This window comes from Pinus tabuliformis, chromosome 7 (assembly GCF_031772625.1).
Source record: "Pinus tabuliformis cultivar Carrire ecotype Pingquan chromosome 7, CPIR1, whole genome shotgun sequence".
In the NCBI taxonomy this organism is placed as follows: domain Eukaryota; kingdom Viridiplantae; phylum Streptophyta; class Pinopsida; order Pinales; family Pinaceae; genus Pinus; species Pinus tabuliformis.
Genome location: NC_142293.1, coordinates 1,870,107,417 through 1,870,129,833, shown reverse-complemented (window position 1 = coordinate 1,870,129,833; position 22,417 = coordinate 1,870,107,417).

The window sequence follows — 22,417 nt, the reverse complement described above, 5'->3', positions numbered from 1 at the left end:
GATTTCTGAGATAAATTCTGGTTCAACCAAACATGAAGACATACATTTAAGATATGGAAATAACATGAGGCAAACTTACAACATGAGAGAAGCGCAACACCATCAAGAGCTGACACAAGAATCCCTGTAAATCATACCTTTGTCTTTCATTCACTAGAAAAATCAAGAAAATACAATATGCAAATCAAACATGACCAAGCCTTTTTTTAATTACATTCATATCATAAATAGGCCAAAATGATTCAGTTCCCACCTCTAGGGGTCAAATTCCTCATTAGGATTTCAGTTTCTAACTTCTGCAATGAAAATATAACTAATTGCGTAACAAGATATTTTTTAAGAATTTTAAATTAATTCTCAGCCCTAAATCGAGCTTTTGAGTCACTGAATGCTTTATTACAATTACTAAGACCATAAAAACAAATTACAACAAGTTTTGACTAGGTAAACTCGTTCAAAAGGATGTCTATCTTGAAGCGCAATATTGGCGCTGCGCAACTCCCTAATTCTCTAGAAATGAAAAAACGCAGCGAGGAAACACAATGCTCCATGGTTGTGATATCTCTAGTTGATTTATGAGATTGCTGATGACTCCAGTATGTGTGAAAAAACCTGAACATGGATATTTTCCCCCTTGGAAGATTTCTTTTATCGCACAAAGCCTCAAACTTTGATAAGTTCATCTATAGTCAAAACACAAAGCAAGTTTCAAAAAAGCAACGCCTTTTTTTATGATTTGAGTGACAATGATGTTTCTGGATAGGCTGAACACATTGATGATGATGCTGACACTGCAATGATCATGCCACAAGCCCCTTTTCAAGCATCCCTTCACCAAAAATGTAAAATATTCATCTCCACATCAAAACCCTAACCCTAATGCTAAATAAGGCACAAAATGCTATAAAAGATGCTTCTTCAAAAATAAATTCAGAGTTATGATTAAATGTAGTTGCAAGAGGGACTTTATGCAAAACATTATCACCTGGAAACTCAACCCCATAAACAAGCATACTTTAGGCAAAAGTCAAAAATCAAAATCGTGTTATTTCACTCCTTCAAGCATTCAAACTTTGGCTGCCTCCCTTAACTGTTGTTTGGTGGGTCTTAATTATTTCCTCATAGCTATATTCTTCCTGCATACATTTCTTATTTTCCTGTGTGGTGGAAGGGATCTTCTCAACATGTATTTGGCATTGTCCATGGTTCGCTGATAGATGTCCACAAGAGCACTCATTTGTTTCCTGGACATTTCATCCTGTTGCTTGAGCTCAGAAATCTCCCTGTGATCCTCCTTAAGTTTCCTTCTCAATTTGCTAAAGGTGTACTTCCCCTCATCTACCTCTGTCTTCTCTTCTTAGATTTGTAGCTTCCTAAATGAGGATCTCGTAATCCTAGCCGTTGGAACTTCTCCCTTCTTAACATCCTCCTTAATTACCTTTTATTTGCCCTTGGATTTGGAAGCAGATGGTGTAGGTTTAACCACTAGCACATATTGAATAGTTTCAAATGTATTTTCTAGAATGAATTTCAAGTTATCCTTCCTATGTGAACCTGGTCCATCCAGATGGTGGAAAATTAACGAGTGAGAACCCGGCGTTGCGAATGCTTAATGGATCGTTGAACTGAGCAATCGAAACTGGTAAATTCACGAGTGAGAGGGTGGAAGCGACGATAGGCCCGGAGGGACTCGACTGAGGTTACGAGGTCGAGGCCCGGAGGGACTCACTATTCATATGGTGAGGAGCTTGCTCTCTGGGGGAGGGGCCCCAATAACAGAGAGGGGGGAGATTCCTAAATTAATTCATTAGATAATTCTTCAAGTTGGGAGCCACCAGCTACTTAGAAATAGGGGGATGTGAGTGGTGGGACTGCACAGCAGCAGACGTGATTTTCTTGCTGCAACTGCGCAATAACCATATGGGCCTTCTTCAACTGTTCTTGCAATTGAGAAATATCTTTGAATTTATCATCAACAAATTCATCTTTTGGTATGGTCTCCAAGGTTTCAAATTTCTGCTCTAAGGGCAGTGTTCTTGCAGTAGACTTAGTGAGGGGCTTTTTAGGGACATCCACCACTTCTAGAGAAAAATTTAACTTCTTGCCTTTTTTCCTTTCTATTGTCTCATTGTAGCTGAGGGCCTCTTCATTGAACTTCTAGTTGGGGATTGAATGTCTTTTACCACTGCTGAGGGTGTTTCTTTCTTGCTCAAGGAACTAGTTGGCACATCATCCACCAGGTTTGAAGAATCAACAAATGACTGCCATGATTGATTTCTTTTATTTAGCTCCTCCAATACCAACAACTTAGTTAAGGAAAAGTGGAAAATGCTAGGTTCCACTTGACTTTTTTTCCCTGCACTTTGTCTACCATCTTGCTGAGACTCTTGAATAGATAGAAGGGAAAATTCAAGGGGTTCTTCCCAGTAAAATGCATCAAGAGTCTGAAATGGTATTGATAAATCCTTCCAAACCTACCCTCACATGTGAAATACCTCTGAATAGCTTGCAAAATCTTGTTGTGATGTTCAAGTAGATACTCTTTAGGAACAATGGACCCATACTCGTCTCTATACTTAGGGTTGAAAAAATATTTATAATGCGCAATATCAAGGGGCATGCCCTTGAACCATTTCTCTCCCTGAAGGAGAATCTATGTTGTAGATGATATTTTGACCTATGTAACTGGAAATGTGAGTGCTCCAACCTTAGCCTCCAACCCATTAAAGTTCATGGAAAACTCCTTAGTAAGCTGTGCATTATACCCTTGAATTTTCTCACAAAACTTGATACATCCCACCTGCTCAAAAGCAACTCTGATAGCTGGGTCTGCATTGATGAATGTGATATATTATGGTTCAAATCTGACAATAGAACCTCCCTTGTGCTTTCTTCCCTCTAGAGTTGACATGGTTTCTTGTTTGCAACAAGGGATACTCTAGGGTTTTAATGCAAACTTAATTTGTGCAACAAGTAATAGAAATAATGAAAAGAGGCCCCAAATTTTATCTTTGATAGCAAATGAGAATAGAAAACCCTATACAACAAACCATTTAACACAAATTTCCTTATGAAAACCCCAAGATTGTTGAGAAATGGCAATAAGAAATTCCAGTTTAATTTGTCCTTGAATTAAACTGTAAATTAAAATCGAATTCTATTCTCATAACAACTTGTAAATAGTTAATTAAGTTTAATTAACTTAATTGTTTTAGGAATTTCAAGTTGGAAGCCTTCTTGTAGTCATGTACATGTTCACCCTAAATTTTAGGGGTCCAGTATGAGTTTAAATTGAGTTGTAATTAGATAACTCAGTTTACTGAGTTATAGCCAGTTAAATTAGTTCTAACTATTTGTGGAACTAATAGAGGACTAACAGTCAGTTGTTGCATTGGTGCATCCACAAGTGTTACTCCAGTTAACTGAATATCCCCTCATGAGAAACTCATGCATGTTAGTTCAGAGAAAGACCTAGTTGAGACTAGAGTGTAGGGACAATTTTCTATCAGTTGTATGATTTACTGAGTTGTAAATATTGTCAGGCTAGGCAGTAACTCCACAAAACAAACAACTGATTCGTCTATTATTCCATAGGTAGGTCATTGTTATATACAATAGGAGTGATTGTTCAGTTCATTTCCTGATGACTGTTCACATTCCCAATTTATTTATTTACACAAAATTCCCCCAATCATGAAGATTAGGTGTCAACATTCCCCCCTTAATCTGAAGGGATGTTGGTGAGTCCAAGCATCATTCTGAATCGTTCAAGCTTTTCTCTTCCAAGCGCTTTGGTGAAGATGTCTGCAATTTGCTCATTTGTGGAACAATGACGGAGATGGATTGTTTTGGCCTCAACATGATGTCGAATCAGATGATATTTAGTATTGATATGATTTGTTTGATCATGGAACTTTGGGTTCTTGGCCAACTTTATTGCAGAGGTGTTGTAAATCATGAGTGGAGTTGATTGTACTTGTTTTACCTGCAAATATTCAAGAATTTTCCTGAGCCACACAATTTCTTTCGTTGCTTCAGCTGCTGCCACGTATTCTGCTTCTGTTGTGGAATCTGCTGGAACTGATTGTTTGCGTGATCTCCAGGAGACAGCTTCTGATCCAAGACTCATAGCATATCCTGAAGTAGATACCCCAGTTTCTTTGTCTCCATCGAAGTCTGAATCAGAGTATCCAATCAAGCTGAAGTCGTCCACCTGTGTATACTTGATTCCAAGGTCTTGAGTTCCCTTCAAGTACCTTAGAACTTTTTTTGCAGTAGACCAATGTCCCTCACAAGGCTTTTGCATAAACCTGGAGAGGATTCCAACATCAAATGAAATGTCTGGTTTGGTAGTAGTGAGGTAGATGAGACTTCCTACAAGCTGTCTATACTTTGTTGCATCCTCAAATTCCTTTCCTTCAATAGATGTGAGCTTTAAGTTTTGTTCCATTGGAGTAGTAAGAGGATTGCACTCTGTCATGCCAAACCTGTTCAACAAATCTCCAATGTATTTCTTTTGAGAAAGAAATATGGACTTTGGATGTTGGGTTACTTCAATGCCAATATAGTAATGAACATAGCCAAAATTAGTCATTTCAAAACTTTTCCCCAATTCCTTCTTTATGGATGCAATGTAGCTTTCATTGTTCCCTGTCATTAAAAGATCATCTACATATACCACAAGATATACAACTGTTTTGCCAACTTTCTTGTCAAATAAAGTTGCATCATCAAGATCAAAATGATTGAAGTTGAGTTTTAGAAGATGCTCAGTTAGTTTTTCATACCAGGCTCACGGTGCTTGTTTGAGGCCATATAAGGACTTCACAAATTTGCATACTTTATTTTCATGTCCTTTCATAGCAAATCCTTCAGGCCAGGACATAAAAACATTCTCTTTTAGATCTCCATTCAAGAAGGTAGTTTTTACATCCATTTGATGGACTTTCCAACCGTTCTGAGCTGCTAGTGAAAAGAGTGTCTGGATGGTGGCCCATTTTGCTGTGGGGGAAAAAGTTTCCTCATAATCGACCCCTTCCTTCTGTGCAAAACCTTTTGCCACAAGCCTAGCTTTGTGCTTGTCAAGTGAGCCATTAGCTTTGTACTTGTTCTTGTAGACCCACTTGCAGCCAATTGGTTTGGTTCCAAATGGAGGATCAACCAGCTTCCAAGTGCCGTTCTTTATGAGGGAATCATACTCCTTTTGCATTGCTTCTTTCCATTCATCATGAGAAGCAGCTTATTTAAAGGAAGTTGGTTCAAAATCTGTAGACAAGTTCAATTCACAATCATAAGAAACATCCATATCAACAGGTGAATTAGAGTCATCTACATCACCTCCATTTTGTCGGTTTGAATTTCTGGTTCCTGTTTTTCCAATTTCATCAGGATGAACACTTTCAAGTGTCTTTGTCAGCCACTTTGGGGGACCTTTTTGAGATGGTCCAGGCTACTCTGTTGATCGAGTTGGGACTGAATCAAGATTGAGTCTCCCAATTCTATCAATTACATCACTTAAAGCATCATCCGTTGTTGGAGTTTCAGTCGGGGGAGAGTGTTCTTCAGAAGAAGATTCCACATGTTGATCCAGTATAGGAACCCCCCCTTCAAGATGTGGAATCTGATTATCAAATTCTTAAAATGATTTCGTTTTTGCGAATCTATCCAAGCGATCAAGTTGCCTCTCAACAACATTGTCATATTTGGATGATTCAAGAAAAATTACATCTCTGGATACAACAAATTTTTTATTTACTTCATCATAGAGGCGGTATGCTTTGGAGGTGTTTGAATACCCCAGGAAGATACACTTACGACTTCTAGCACCAAGTTTGTTTCTATGTACCTTTGGTATCAAAGCATAACAGGTGGAACCAAAGATCCTGAGATGTTTTACTGAAGGAACATGTCCATACCATAATTCATAAGGAGTCTTGTTTCTTATAGCATTAGATGGACATCTATTCTTTATATATGCAGCACATAGAACAACATCAGCCCAAAACATTATCTTTACATTTTTGAAGAAAAGCATGGACCGTACCATATTCAAGATTGTTCTATTCATTCTTTCAGCTACACCATTCTGTTGGGGATTATAAGGCACAGTTGTTTGATGTTTGATCCCATGTTGGTGAAGATAGTTTTCAAATTCATTTGATGTATATTATTTTCCATTATCAGTGCGAATAGACCCAATATGAGATTGTGCATCATTTTCAATCCATTTATGAAAATTATTGAATGTTTGAAAGGCATCAGATTTGTTCTTCAATAAATAAACCCAACACATTCTGGTGTAATCATCAATAAATGTCATGATATATTTATTTCCATTTGCAGAAGGAACAAGCATTGGACCACATAAATCTGAATGAATGAGTTCAAGCTTCCTATGTGCTCTTGAATGTGAATCATGAAAACACTGTTTGCTATGCTTTCCTAGAATGCAAGCATCACATTGCTTATGTTTCCTAGGAATTGTAGGCAAACCAACAACACCATTTTTCTTCAATAAGCGGAGACTGTCATAGTTTAAATGTCCAAATCTAGCATGCCATAATAAACTTGATGGAAGTGTACCTTCTTCATGATGAGAAATATATGAGAAATGTTGTGCATGAGCAGAGGTTCCTTGCAGTTTGAGAAGCCTTTCTTCTTCTATTCCCCTCATGACAAGTGAGTGGTCAGAAGCTTTTCTTACCTCAAGCTTGCCATCAAACATATGAATGGAGTGACCTTGCTAGCGGATGTGGACCAAGGACAACAAGTTTCTCTTGAGCTATGGGAGATATAGAACATGATCCAGAAGAAAGTCTGGAAGACCAGGCAGTTTAAGCCTGATTATGCTTAGCCCTGATGGCTTGATTTTTGACTGATCTGCAAAGTATACTGCTCCATCAACATTATCAGTCAAATCTTCAAAAAAATCTTTTCTATGAGTCATGTGACAGGTTGCTCCTGAATCAAGCAACCAATCATTTTTCGAAGAAGCAAGTGAAGCATTAAACAAATCTTCATTTACTCCAATGTTACATTGTGCCTCAATATAGTGAGCGGATTCAGGTGCTTTACCTTTGTCTGTATCATCAATTTTACCTTTCTATTGGTTTCTTTTCTGCTCAATTTTGTCCCATGGTAGCTTGCATGTAGAGGCATCATGTGATCCATTTCTTTTGCAGCGAATGCAGTGTAAGTCTGCCTTTTCTCCTTGAGAATGTCTGCCCCCCTTGCCTCTGAAATATCTTCCTCTTCCTCTTCGTCCACCTCTTCCTCTTGTAGAATCTTGAGCAGGATGCTTTTCTTTATGAGCAAGGCACACAGTCTCTTCAGAAGATTCAAGGGTTGTCTTCTTTCCAAAGGCTTTCTCTCTTTCAGCAAACTTTTTCACAAGAGAGTCAAAGGTTATATCTTTAAGATTTCCATTTGCTTGTAAAGACTCAAGATAATTGGAGTAAGTAGGATAGAGTGCGTTGAGAAAAGAAATAAGAGGGATATCCAGCTCAACCTTAGTGGATTTGATATCATGCATTATAGACTTTACTTCAGATGCAAGAGCAAGAGGATCATTATTTTTCAGTTCAAGAGTGAAGATTTTAATCATGAGCTGAACAACTTCAAGTGTAGAATGTGAGTCATAGAGTTCTTTCAACTTTTGTAAGGCTTCAAAGGCAGTTGAATATGATGAAATATGACGACTCACCTCTTCATTTACAGATGCTGCGATTAATGCATAGGCTTTTCTGTTCTTGTTTTCCCAAATGACGAGCTCTTTGTCTGAGGTAGGTTGTACAGGGTCATTGTCTCCTTCTCTGACACACACTCCTTTCCACAACTCATTGAAGATGAGGGTGTGTTTTATCATCCGGGACCATTCAGGATAGTTCTCCTTGCCAGTGAGAACTATTCCTACCATAGAGATGATTGAATGCATTCTGTAAAAAATACTTCTGCTGATAGAAAAAAATACTTCTGCTGATATACAGTGAAATTGTACTCAAAAGGGCAAAAATATTTCAAATACTTTATGCACTATGTTTTCTTCAAATCCCTCCAATGTTTATAAAAACATCCTCATATAATATATCCAACATATAACTGGACCATACTATAAACTTAGTTCATATTCCATATATATAAATCAATAAAATGTTATGGGACATCGTTATCAACTCTGATATAACAGGCCTCTGGTCAAGCTTCAGCGTGTACCCAACAAGCAAGTAATGCGGTCAACAGTAAGGAATGGTAATTCGACTCCTTGTAAAGCGAGAAACTCGACCAGGTGGACAAATACACTCCCACAAAGAATTCAATTGATGAAATTTTCTCTTTACACTTGTGAACTCCAGGCATAATGAAATTTGAGGATAGCTAGCATAATTTCTCCCTTTTGACAGCTCAAATAAACTCACTCACCGAAGAATTTCTTTACTCCTGTGTATAACAATAATTTCGGTTTCCGCTGATCCCTTGACACTGTGGTAGCAAAATTTTCTTGGAACTTGGCCGCTGGTCAGTAATTAAATTGTCAGTGTTCAGCTTGGGGAAGAAGAGAGGTTCAACAATTATTTTTACTTGACCCAATTTGGTATGGAGGCTCGGTTAGATTACGGCTCTATCAAACAATCAACCAACCCACACTTCTGCTAAACAACAACGCATTCAACGCAGTTCTCTTTTCAATTTAATTTATAAATACACAGTGATTAATGAGAATAGAGGAACCTGGAGCCTCGTTCAGAGAGCAGCCCAAAATATCAGTCACACGTAGAGATAAAACCAGCCATATAGATTCAGATATACAAGCTTCAATAGATGCAACTCAACCCACTTAAATTACTAGGAAACTGGTTGAAGGTACTGGGCATTACTCAGTATAAACTCGTGCCCATCCAATAAAACCGCAATTCAATTCCATATACAAAAGCAGTGTATTACCATTCAATAAAACCGCAGTTCAAACACATAGGCATATACCAAACGGTGTAAACGCACAGGCATATACCAAAGTCGCAAAGCCAATTCAATACCATATACAATTTCTGATACAAACTCATTCAATAAACAGCGCATTCAACTTCGAACATAACACATTCATTCAACATCGTTAATATTCAAAAACCATACGCATACCATTCAACTTCGAACCATGCGCATACCAGAAGCTGGATCTTCATCGATGGTGGCGTATCTCTGCAGTGGCACCGTCAGGCCTCAGCGCTAAAACAGGAAATGACAGTATGGACAGATGTACAGTGCTGGCAGAGGTAGGTTATTTCAGGTCTGAGGGGAATAAGGCAGAGGCAGAGGCCAGGACAGAGGAGTTACAGGAGCATAATAGTTAAAAAAAGGAGCTGGCTCTGATACCATGTCAGGCCAGGCAGTAACTCCACAAAACAAACAACTGATTCGTCTATTATTCCATAGGTAGGTCATTGTTATATACAATAGGAGTGATTGTTCAGTTCCTCTTCTGATGACTGTTCACATTCCCAATTTATTTATTTACACAAAATTCCCCCAATCATGAAGATTAGGTGTCAACAAATATCATGTGTTAAATCAGAGAAGGACCTATGTTTGGATTGCGTGGTTTTGGAAGCATGAACTCCCTTTAAATATGGTCTATTCATCCTAGGAATTGCGCAAGAAAATAAAGGCTTGGAAGGCAGTGGAAATTGGCTAAGTGTTGGCTAATAACGGGCTTGTGAGGTAGAGAGTTGAGCATACTTGTGCGTAATTGTTCTTGTGAGAACAAGATTTGTATCTTCTCTCATATTTCTGATTTAATATAATACAGTTAGGTGGGGTTTGAGCAGTGGTTTTCCCCAAAAAAATTTATTGTGTTATGTGCCATTGATTTATCTTATTCTTGTTCATATTGTTTTCATCGATTTATTGGCTTCCACTGGTTGAAAGTAGAAGTAGATTCTTGTTCTGTGCCTTAGTAAATTGCACGAGCTTGTGAATCTACAGTAAATTCTACATGGTATCAGAGCTGAAGATAGCATACTAGAGGAGATTTCAAAGTTTTGAGTTTTGGGTTACAGGTGAAATTCGAATTTGTAATACATACTTCAGGATCGATAGATGGCGTTCTATGGTTTGTGGATCGAATATGCCTTGGAAGGTAGCTCAAATTATATAGCCTGGAGGGACAGAATGGAGGCTGTGCTGGAGGATAATGGCTTGAAGGAATTTCTTGATCAAGACAATCCTAAGCTAGTAGCATTAGATGCACAAAATCTGTCCGAATGGAAGAAGTGTTTGGTGAAGGCCAGACAGATAATTCTTGAAGGAGTTTGAGACCACATTGTATCGAGTCTCCATGGAAAGGAAACTCCGTATGCTATGTGGAAATTATTGATGGACTTGTTTCAGAATAATAATGACCATACAGAAGTTGGCACTGAAGGACAAACTTCGAAAAATCAAGATGGAGGCAGGCGACTCAATTCCAAATTACTTGACCAAGTTCACTCAATTTCGTGATGAACTTGAGAGTGTTGGAATCACTGTTGCTAAGGATGATATGGTGAGCCTAGCTCTTCTGTGACTCCCAAAGAGTTGGCATAGTTATCAATACTTTGTCAATAGTCGGGAGAAGCTGCCAGATTGGGAACAACTATGGTCAGATTTTATATAGGAGGAGATCAGGAGGAACACTAGGGATGGCACTTCATGAAAGGCTGATGATGAAGAGAACAGTGCCTTAGCGACTAAGGTGACAAAAGGGTAAAGGGGAAGCTTCCCATTCCAAATTAGATTCTTTCCATGGAGGTAAGAAGAAAGACATGATGAAAGTTAAGTGATTTCATTGTCACGAGTTGGGCCATTTTGCTACAAATTGTCCACTCAAGAAGTCCAAGAAGAAGTCCTTATGAGGAGCGGCGGGTGGGGCTGTGGCCTCTCAATTTGAATTGGAATTTTCCCTCATTGCATGCATGGTGTCATCAATGATGGGAAGTGTATGGTACTGAGACAGTGGAGCTTCATTCCATATGAATGGCGACAAGGAGTTATTCAGTGACATGGAGGAGAAAGATCTCCAGATGCATATCGATATGGGTTACGACGGGAAGTATAGTGATACTGGATTGGGCACGATTACTTTTTAGAGGGAGCATGGGGATCCACTCACCTTGAATAATGTTATGTATGTGCCTAGGATGAAGAAGAACTTGGTATCTATTGCCATGCTTGAGGATAGAGGCTATGATGTGATCTTCTTGAAAGGAAAGGCGTTCCTTTGACACATAGCCATAGGTAAAGTAAAGAAGATAGGGATTCAGGTGAAGAATATCTATAAGCTGGAGGTAGAGGATTGTGCTACTTTGAGCATGAAAGCAGAGATGGTGCAGAGCCGAGATGTTGGCGAGTTGTGGCACAGGTGATTGGGTCACTTGCATCATGGGGCTTTGAAGATCATGCAACAAATCTCCACTAGTTTTCCCAAAGGTACACTAGAGCAAGTTGATACATGCAAGGGGTGTACTTTGGGTAAATACACCAAGTCTTCCTTTCACGACAGAGACAATTGAGCAGAGACTATTTTAGAGCGAGTCCATTCAGATGTGTGTGGACCATTCTCGACAACATCCATGGCCAAACACAAGTGTTATATTATATTTGTTGACGACTTTTATAAAAAATGTTGGATATTTTTCATGCAAAAAAAGTATCAAACCTTCACAAAGTTTTGTGAGTTTAAATCATTGGTGGAGAAAGAGTCGGGCAAGAAGGTTAAATCTCTACAGAGTGATAATGGTGGCGAGTATGTCTCAAATGAGTTTAAGAACTTCCGTGCAGCGGAAGGGATTAAACAGGAGTTGATGGCACCACATAACCCTCAACAAAATGGGGTGGATGAGAGGAAGAAAAAAGGCATAGAAGGGGAAACGAGGGCGATGTTGCATGATTAGGGTCTCCCACTACACTTATGTGCTAAGGCATGCAACAAAACAGTTTATGTTCAGAACCGTAGCCCACATCGGATACTTTGGATGAAGACACCATAGGAGGCTTATTCCGGTAAGAGGCCAGGTGTTGTTCGCTTCAGGATTTTTGGGTCCTCGGTATATTTCCATGTGACCAAAGATGCATGAAATAAGATTGAGCCGAAAATAGAGTTGGGGATATTTGTGGAGTACACTAATACACCTCACAACTATTGGGTGTACTTTCTGACCAGTAGGATGACAATGGTTCACAGGGATGTCAGATTCAATGAGGAGAAGGCCATGTGAGTTTCCCTTGAGAGGGAGCTTCAACTACATGCGGTTGAGGAGATTTTAGCTCCTAAGGTTGAGGAGCCTCAGATTGATGTGGAGAAACCACATGCAGAGGATCTAGGAGTGGAGACATCCACTCATGAAAAGTCTTCCAAAGATAGGATAAAGCACACTAGAGAGGCAGATAGATTGCTGTCGGATGCTAGAGAGAATGTGGGAGCACCCACATCACATCACAGATAAAGGAGGTCACCTGACAGGTACACTGGATACATGGCTCTTATGAACATATATGTTGTGACAGAGCCATCTTCCTTTGAGGAAGCAATGCAACTGCCAATTTGGGTTGATGCCATGGTGAAGAAAGATGACTGCATAGTTTGTAATAGTGTTTGGGATGTGGTCTCGAGACCAGAGGATAAGTACGTGGTGAGCTCCCGTTGGATTTACAACGTAAATCAAGTTGCAAATGGTAGTGTGGAGAAGCAAAACGCTATATTTGTGGCCCGTGGATTTTCACAGGTAGAGGGGATTGACTATGATGAGACATTTTCTCCCATTGCAAGGTACTCATTGATCATATCTATATTGGCACTATCAACACAGATGGGGTGGAAGATACATCAGATGGATGTAAAGACAACCTTCCTTAATGACATGATTGAGGAGGTGTACATAAAGTATCCTAAATGTTTTTAAACCTTCGACCGTGAGTCGGATGTGTGCTAGATAAAGAGAGTGTTGTATGGGTTGAAGCAAGCACCTCGTGCTTGGTACACCAGGATAGACAACTACTTCACCGGGTTGAGCTTCATGAAGAGTGAAGTGGATGCGAATGTGTACCATATAGTGGTGGAAGGTAAAATGTTGATAATTTTACTTTATGTTGATGATCTCATACTGATAGGTAATGATCAACTGATTAAATCTTGCAAGGAGGACCTTACGAGAGAGTTTGAGATGAAGGACTTGGGGCTCATGCATTACTTTCTAGGCATGGAAGTATGGCAGGGTGATGGGGAGCTGTTTGTGTCTCAAGGCAAGTATGCCAACGAGATACTCAAGAGGTTCCACATGGAGAGCTGCAAGCCTATGGAGACTCCTCTAGCTAGTAACTAGAGGAAGGAGGATGCTACTTCGAGAGAGGTAGTGGAAGCTACTGTTTACACGCAACTTGTGGGTTCACTCATGTACTTAGTGAACACACAATCGTATATGTGCTATGCAGTTGACCAACTTAGTCAAGCAATGTTTGGGCCTACCAAGCTGTATTGGAAGGCACAAAAACATGTATTGAGATACCTTAGGGTCACTACTCAGTATGGATTATGGTACAAACGGACAGAGGGAGTGAAGCTTCAAGGATTCACCGATGCATATTGGGCAGGGAGTCCATCCGAACGAAAAAAACACATCAGGAGGGATTTTCAGTATTGGGTCAGTGGCAGTTTCATGGTACAACAGGAAACAAAGATCGATTGCACTTAGTTCGGCAGAGGTAGAGTACATGGCTACAAGTTAGGAAACATGTGAGGCCATCTGGATGAGGAATATTCTGGTTGGTTTGTTTGGTCAACAGATGGATCTGACAATGATTTACTGTGATAGTCAGAGTTGTATCAAACTATCTGAAAATCTAGTTTTTCATGATAGGTCCAAGCACATTGATAATCAATATCATCATCTCAGAGATTGTGTATTAAGGCGAATCATGTTGTTAGAGTACATTCCCATGAAGGAGCAAGAAGCTGACATTTTGACAAAGGCATTGTCAAGATGTAAATTCTAGTTTCACAGAGACATGATTGAGGTAGCAGATAATCCCTTTCTTGTTGAGAGGGAGTGTTGAGAAATGAAAACAAGAAATTCCAGTTTGATTTGTCCTTGAATTAAACTATGAATTAAAATCGAATTCTATTCTCATAGAAACTTGTAAATAGTTAATTAAATTAATTAACTTAGGAATTTCAAGTTGGAAATCTTTATGTAGTCATGTATATGCTGTCCCTAAATTTTAGGGGTCCAATATGAGTTTAAATTGAGTTGTAATTAGATAACTCAGTTTACTGAGTTATAGTCAGTTAAATTAGTTCTAACTGTTTGTGGAACTAATAGAGGACTAACAGTTAGTTGGTGCACTAGTGCATCCACAAGTGTTACTCCAGTTAACTGAAGATTCCCTCATGAGAAACTCATGCATGTCAGTTCAGAGAAAGACCTAGTTGAGACTAGAGTTCGCGGACAATGTACTATCAGTTCTATGATTTACTGAGTTGTAAATATCATGCATGCAATCAGAGAAGGACCTTTGTTTGGATTGTGCAGTTTTGGAAGCATGAATTCCCTTTAAATACAGGCTATTCATTCTAGGAATTGCGCAAGGAGATAAGGGGTTGGTAGGCAGTGGAAATTAGCTAAATGTTGGCTAATAATGGGCTTGTGAGGTAGAGAGTTGAGCATACTTGTGCGGAATTTTTCTTGTGAGAACAAGCTTTGTATCTTCTCTCATATTTCTAATTTAGTGCAATATAGATAGGCGAGGTTTTCAGCAGTGGCTTTCCCCATGAAAATTTCTTGTGTTATGTGCCATTGGTTTATCTTCTTCTTGTTCATATTGTTTTCATCGATATATTGACTTCCGCTGGTTGAAAGTAGAAGTAGATTCTTGTCCTATGCTTTAGTAAATTGCACGAGCTTGTGAATCTATAGTAATTTCTACAAAGACAACTAGTACATGCCTAATTTTGTTGGCAGAAAATTCAAAAATATAGGTGCAGCGCCAGAAGCGCAACACATGAGAAAGCAAGCTTCAAACACCTCTAAGGCACACACAATTATGGCAAGGAGCTTGAATTCATTTTAATCACATGGTAAAGTTCATACATGGAGGCTGTGAATGGATTTTTTACTGCTTGGCAAGGAAAAACACAAAAACACAGCACATAGAGAAAACACAGCAATTAGGAGAAGTGCAACAATGAGAAAAAAGCACAGCGATGAGTAGAAAGTGCAGCGATGAATAAATTCAGTATTTATTTAGGTTTCCTGGTTGTTTCTTAACTCATGCATGCAATTAGGTAATCATTCAAAATCAAGGAACTGAGATAACTAGAGTTTGCACCTGTGGGAGCGATTTGATCACTGGGTTGAGAGAAATGCAACACTGTCTGGAAACACAACGCTCCCTTGCCTCCTTTGCGCAACAACCAAGCATGACCACACAACAAACTTCCGATGGGAATAATGGAGAGATGAAAGATCTTGTATGTAGATAATCATGCAATTAACCTCCCAAGGTGGTTAGGAGTGAATTTGATGGCGATAATTATGATTTGAACTTGAATGACCAAAGCGTAGCACTTGGAAAAAGTGCAGCAATTGTCCTCTTGACCGTTGTACTCTTGTTGATGTCATGACCAATCATGATTTGACATGTAAATTGACTCAAGACACCTACAATTTTGTGCCCATGATGACAAAGCATGGCAACACAATCTTTCTCATGATTACTTGATGTAACTTGACCCCTAGACCTAGCTAACTTGACCCCTTGGGATAAAAAAGACCATCTTTGTAACTCTTGACACACTTTGACATATTTACAATGAATAATAAAAAAATTATTCCAACCTAAGACCCATAAATTGATCTTCTACAAGATCATAGAAGACCCATAACTTGATCTTCTACAAGATCATAGCCAAACCTTTATACATTTTTCAAAAATTTGAATGATAAAACTTATTTTCTGACTACTGTGACTATAGGATACTAATATTGGCTCCAATGGGTATGACATCCTCCCTGTGAGGTACCAAGAACACCGTCAACCAAGTTCCTGACCATTGGGATCTTTGAATCTTTGACTTGACTCTTGACTGACCAAGACTAACTATGACTGACTATGAATTTTTACATTAAATATGGAAGAAACTCATCAAAATATTAGGGCCTTCTCCTCGGCCTTCAAATTATGGTGACAACTGTCCACATCTACAAACTAAAAGAAATACCAAACTACCAAATCAAACTGTTGGAAACTAGCACATTGCTAATTTTTTTTTTCTTAGAGTGAGCTTATTCACACACCTACTCATTCTAACTGATCCACAAGTTGATTAAGTGAATTCAAAAAACCAGTGTAACTGTTATCACAAAACCTAACCCTGATAAGCTACTGACTAGGAAGACCTTGTGTAACTCTTTCAAACCAACTTTTGGCTGAGGCTTAGCCTCCTCAACCTGAGAGGGCTCTCTCACTAGGTTAAAGATTTTGATAAAGATTAGATGGCTAACTCTATGAAACAAGTGAAAAATATGAATGGTTGAACATGATCAGTAAACATCCATTGGGCTTATGGAGTCAAGAAATGCTTCAGTATGACAATAATATTAACTTTACATGGAAGTTAGGGCATCTGGAGTTCAACATATCAGTAATACATCAGAAATATGTAGGAAGACACAGTCTACAAATACATGAAGGAAGTTAGAGCATAGCCAATGAGTTCTAAGTAATCATGCATTCATACTATTGCAAGAAATGAAATGAAGACAACCATAGGACAATTTAAACATTGAACTCTTTCTGAATCCTGAGGAGCAAAGCCAAATCACTGTATTACATTACAACACAGTCTTACACAATAGCACAGTATGAGTGTTCTTTGAAAATTTTCCAACCTTTTGTACACTAGATTTTCTCCTATATATAGAGCTCTTTTCATAACTGAGATTCCTCCTCCAGCATGAGGGGAATTCGAATTATTCCTACTATGACACCTATTGACACTTAAAACTAACTAATAAATGTAACTAACGGTTTAACTGGCAGTTCTAGAGACCTAAAACAATTAGGAGTATAACTCCTCATCATGTTGGTAGTAGCATTTATTACAATCCAAACTCGTTCTCTGACAAATGGCCTTCTTCAGTTTAGCTTTAGTGGAGGTTTGAAACTCCCTGCTGGCCCTTGATGCCTCATCCCTTTACTGTTCCTGGAAATTAGGAAGATGCTCCTGTTTTTCTGCTTTTGGTCTCCACAAGGATCTTCAAAATCAATTATCCCTGTTGTTCTTCTTAATTACATAAAAATGCATTGGATTATCTTGTTTTCCATACACTGTAGACCTTGCCCATATACACGTGGTAAGACAAAAACTTCTTTAATGCTGCCTGAAGCATCATGAACAATAGTAGCTATGAAATAATTACCACTTATATAACATATAGCTTAGAGTTCATAGATGTCCTTCCTTCACTTGATTTTCCCTTGCTGGATGTTTACACTTTGTAAATGATCCTTTTCAGAAACTCCTCTTCAAAAATATTTCCCTTTGTCTCTCAAAATTGGTCCACCAAATCATAATATGCAACTACAGCAGTTTCGTAGTGCGCTACGAAACTGCTGTGCATTAGGCATCACCTACAGCAGTTTCGTAGCGCGCTACGAAACTACTGTGTAATTTCAAAAACACAGTTTAAGGCCAAAATTTAACTCTCTTGAGCTTTCTTTTCCTTGAAATGGATTTTCCATCTGCCATGAAGCTGTTCAAAACTGGAAACATAGACACCATTCTCGGTTCATTCCTCAGACACCTGCCTGACCTATGATCTCTCCTGTCTGTAGACCCCTCCATGGAATTCCTGCAAAGTGAAGATTGAAAAAGCTTGCACCGTCGTAATCTTGATCACTGCCTCGCTTGAAATGGATAAGGAAAGCTGCCTCGCTTGATCTTCAAAGGATTCTAATTGAACGCCCGTCAATTTGTTTCTCATGCATGAATCCAAACATAATCATGGTTGTAAATACTTGGCTTCTTTTTGAAACTTGCAACTTGAGCGTACCACACCCTGGCTTCTTTTTCCATACACTGTAGACCTTGCCCATATACACGTGGTAAGACAAAAACTTCTTTAATGCTGCCTGAAGCATCATGAACAATAGTAGCTATGAAATAATGACCACTTATATAACATATAGCTTAGAGTTCATAGATGTCCTTCCTTCACTTGATTTTCCCTTGCTGGATGTTTACACTTTGTAAATGATCCTTTTCAGAAACTCCTCTTCAAAAATATTTCCCTTTGTCTCTCAAAATTGGTCCACCAAATCATAATATGCAACTACATCAGTTTCGTAGTGCGCTACGAAACTGTTGTGCATTAGGCATCACCTACAGCAGTTTCGTAGCGCGCTACGAAACTACTATATAATTTCAAAAGCACAGTTTAAGGCCAAAATTTAACTCTCTTGAGCTTTCTTTTCCTTGAAATGGATTTTCCATTTGCCATGAAACTGTTCAAAACTAGAAACATAGACACCATTCTCGGTTCATTCCTCAGACACCTGCCTGACCTATGATCTCTCCTGTCTGTAGACCCCTCCATGGAATTCCTGCAAAGTGAAGATTGAAAAAGCTTGCACCGTCGTAATCTTGATCACTGCCTCGCTTGAAATGGATAAGGAAAGCTGCCTCGCTTGATCTTCAAAGGATTCTAATTGAACGCCCGTCAATTTGTTTCTCATGCATGAATCCAAACATAATCATGGTTGTAAATACTTGGCTTCTTTTTGAAACTTGCAACTTGAGCGTACCAAGACACCTAACAAACCTAATGATGAGAATAAGCGGTTGAATGTGATGGGCAAGGTGTATGGGTTGACAACTGATGATGTAAGATTAACAGATTTTGATAGATTTGACAGCTGGATGAGATTTGCCACGGATCTGCACGAATCCCTGATTTCGTAGCACAGCTAGTGCAAATTTTGGGTTTTGCGCTACGAAAACTCTTAGACAGTTTCGTAGCACATAAGAACCTTGAAACAAGTTTGACACATGGAGTGATGTGGGACCAGTGACAGGCAAGAATAGAGTGTTGACCCTATTTGACCATACCAACAAGACTCTCTTCTAGATCTTAGACTCTAAAACAACCATGGAAAGACTAGACCAAGACTAACATCAATCCTTTGGAATCAAACTGATGCTCAGAATTTAGAAATTTTATCTTAAGTGATAACAATGGCTCCACTTGGGATAGTGTGCCCTTGTGGTACACTAAGAACTCACAGGTCCAGTGCTTTATCCTCTTATGATAAACAAAAATTTATTTGACAAGAATCCCCTTTAAGCTTCTTTGGCCTTCACCTCGGGCTTAAGATTGATGATCAATGTAGGAGAAAGAAATCTATATCTACTGAAAAATGCTCAGTCAACCTTGAGCTTATTTGCATTTTCCTACCTACCCTATTAGCTATAATTTCCACTTTAGGTCAGGTAACATGATATTTCCAATAAAGCCAATCAATTGTCTTTTATGATATTTGAGGCTCTTGACTGCGTTCGACCTCAAAATAACCATCATAGTGAGATGACCAAATCAAATTATAATGTGCCTGATATTCATAATGCAAATGAAAATGAAACACTGGCATGCAAAGCTTTTCCATGTATTCATTTATAGGGTCAAAGAGGACATGGTTATTTTGATGATCATCATAACATTCTACATCTTCAGACAACTGATTCTCAGCCACACAAAATTCCTTTGATATGCTATCCAACTGCTTTTCTGAATGATTCCCACAAAAAATGTAATTTTCCTCATTATTATGATCATTCTTTGATGTAAGCTGCTGCAAGGAATTACAAAAATGAACAACCTTTTCCTCTGCCTGAGGGTTATAAAAAATTTCTTCCAGTATTTCTTCTTGGTGTTTGTAATCATTTTCATACTCTTTATGATCAAAATACTGGCAAGTTTGCTGCATCTTCACATTAATCTCAGAGGATGTAACATGGTTTTCATAGCTATATTCTTGTTGATTTCTATGTTGCATGTCATGGGATGTTATCCTTTCTTCTAGTTGTTGAAATGTATTGTTATGAAGAGCCTCTAAAATCTCTTCATCCATGAATAAGACTCAAATAATGCTTACAACAATCTTTGACTAGCAATGAGGAAGGATGACATTCTTTATACATCTCATAGAATTCATCATGAAAATTATCAAGCGAATATATTGAACCATTTTCCAAACTTCTATACCAAGACCACACTTTTCCTTCTAAAGTGGTCATAAACATCTTCATGAGACAATCTTCAGGGAAATGAACCTTAAGGCTGCATACATGCATATGGAACCTAACCAAATGAAGAGCAGCATTGTCTTTCTTTTCATCTTTGAATATTGGAAGATCATCTAACCAATCAACCTTTGGCATATGATTTGGAAAACTAGGGATATGAGACTGATTCATAGGGGCATACCTGGAATTCATTCTTGCAATGGAACTCATCTTGAAACTTCATCAAGCTACTGATCTTCTAGCAGTGGAGTCACCTTCCAATTTGTTATTCGATGTGTGGAGTCGCCAAGGTAGATGCAACCTTGAAAAGATGTCTAAGCTCCTGCTACCTTCAGAAGTTCAACTTCTTCATTTCAGGAATGAATAGACTTCAGGCTCCCGGCAAACGTACCAAAATGTTATCACAAAACCTAACCCTGATAAGCTGCTGACCAGGAAGACCTTGTGTAACTCTTTCAAACCAACTTTTGGCTGAGGCTTAGCCTCCTCAACCTGATAGGGCTCTCTCACTAGGTTAAAGATTTTGATAAAGATTAGATGGCTAACTCTATGACACAAGTGAAAAATATGAATGGTTGAACATGATCAGTAAACATCTATTGGGCTTATGGAGTCAAGAAATGCTTCAGTATGACAATAATATTAACTTTACATGGAAGTCAGGGCATCTGGAGTTCAACATATCAGTAATACATCAGAAATATGTAGGAAGACACAGTCTACAAATACATGAAGGAAGTTAGAGCATAGCCAATGAGTTCTAAGTAATCATGCATTCATACTACTGCAAGCAATGAAATGAAGACAACCATAGGACACTTTAAACATTGAACTCTTTTTGAATCCCGAGGAGCAAAGCCAAATCACTGTATTACATTAAAACACAATCATACACAAAAGCACAGTATGAGTGTTCTTTGAAAAATTTCCAAACTTTTGTACACGAGATTTTCTCCTATATATAGAGCTCTTTTCATAACTAAGATTCCTCCTCCAACATGAGGGGAATTCAAATTCTTCCTACTATGACACCTATTGACACTTAAAACTAACTATTAAATGTAACTGACGGTTTAACTGGCAGTTCTAGAGACCTAAAACAATTAGGAGTATAACTCCTCATCATGTTGGTAGTAGCATTTATTACAATCCAAACTCATTCTCTGACAAATGGCCTTCTTCAGTTTAGCTTTAGTGGAGGTTTGAAACTCCTTGCTGGCCCTTGATGCCTCATCCCTTTACTGTTCCTGGAAATTAGGAAGCTGCTCCTATTTTTCTGCTTTTGGTCTCCACAAGGATCTTCGAAATCAATTATCCCTATTGTTCTTCTTAATTACATAAAAATGCATTGGATTATCTTGTTTTCCATACACTGTAGACCTTGCCCATATACACGTGGTAAGACAAAAACTTCTTTAATGCTGCCTGAAGCATCATGAACAATACTAGCTATGAAATAATGACCACTTATATAACATATAGCTTAGAGTTCATAGATGTCCTTCCTTCACTTGATTTTCCCTTGCTAGATGTTTACACTTTGTAAATGATCCTTTTCAGAAACTCCTCTTCAAAAAGATTTCCCTTTGTCTCTCAAAATTGGTCCACCAAATCATAATATGCAACTACAGCAGTTTCGTAGCACGCTACGAAACTGCTGTGTAATTTCAAAAACACAGTTTAAGGCCAAAATTTAACTCTCTTGAGCTTTCTTTTCCTTGAAATGGCTTTTCCATTTGCCATGAAGCTGTTCAAAACTGGAAACATAGACACCATTCTCGGTTCATTCCTCAGACACCTGCCTGACCTATGATCTCTCCTGTCTGTAGACCCCTCCATGGAATTCCTGCAAAGTGAAGATTGAAAAAGCTTGCACCGTCGTAATCTTGATCACTGCCTTGCTTGAAATGGATAAAGAAAGCTGCCTCGCTTGATCTTCAAAGGATTCTAATTGAACGCCTGTCAATTTGTTTCTCATGCATGAATCCAAACATAATCATGGCTGTAAATACTTGGCTTCTTTTTGAAACTTGCAACTTGAGCGTACCAAGACACCTAACGAACCTAATGATGAGAATAAGCGGTTGA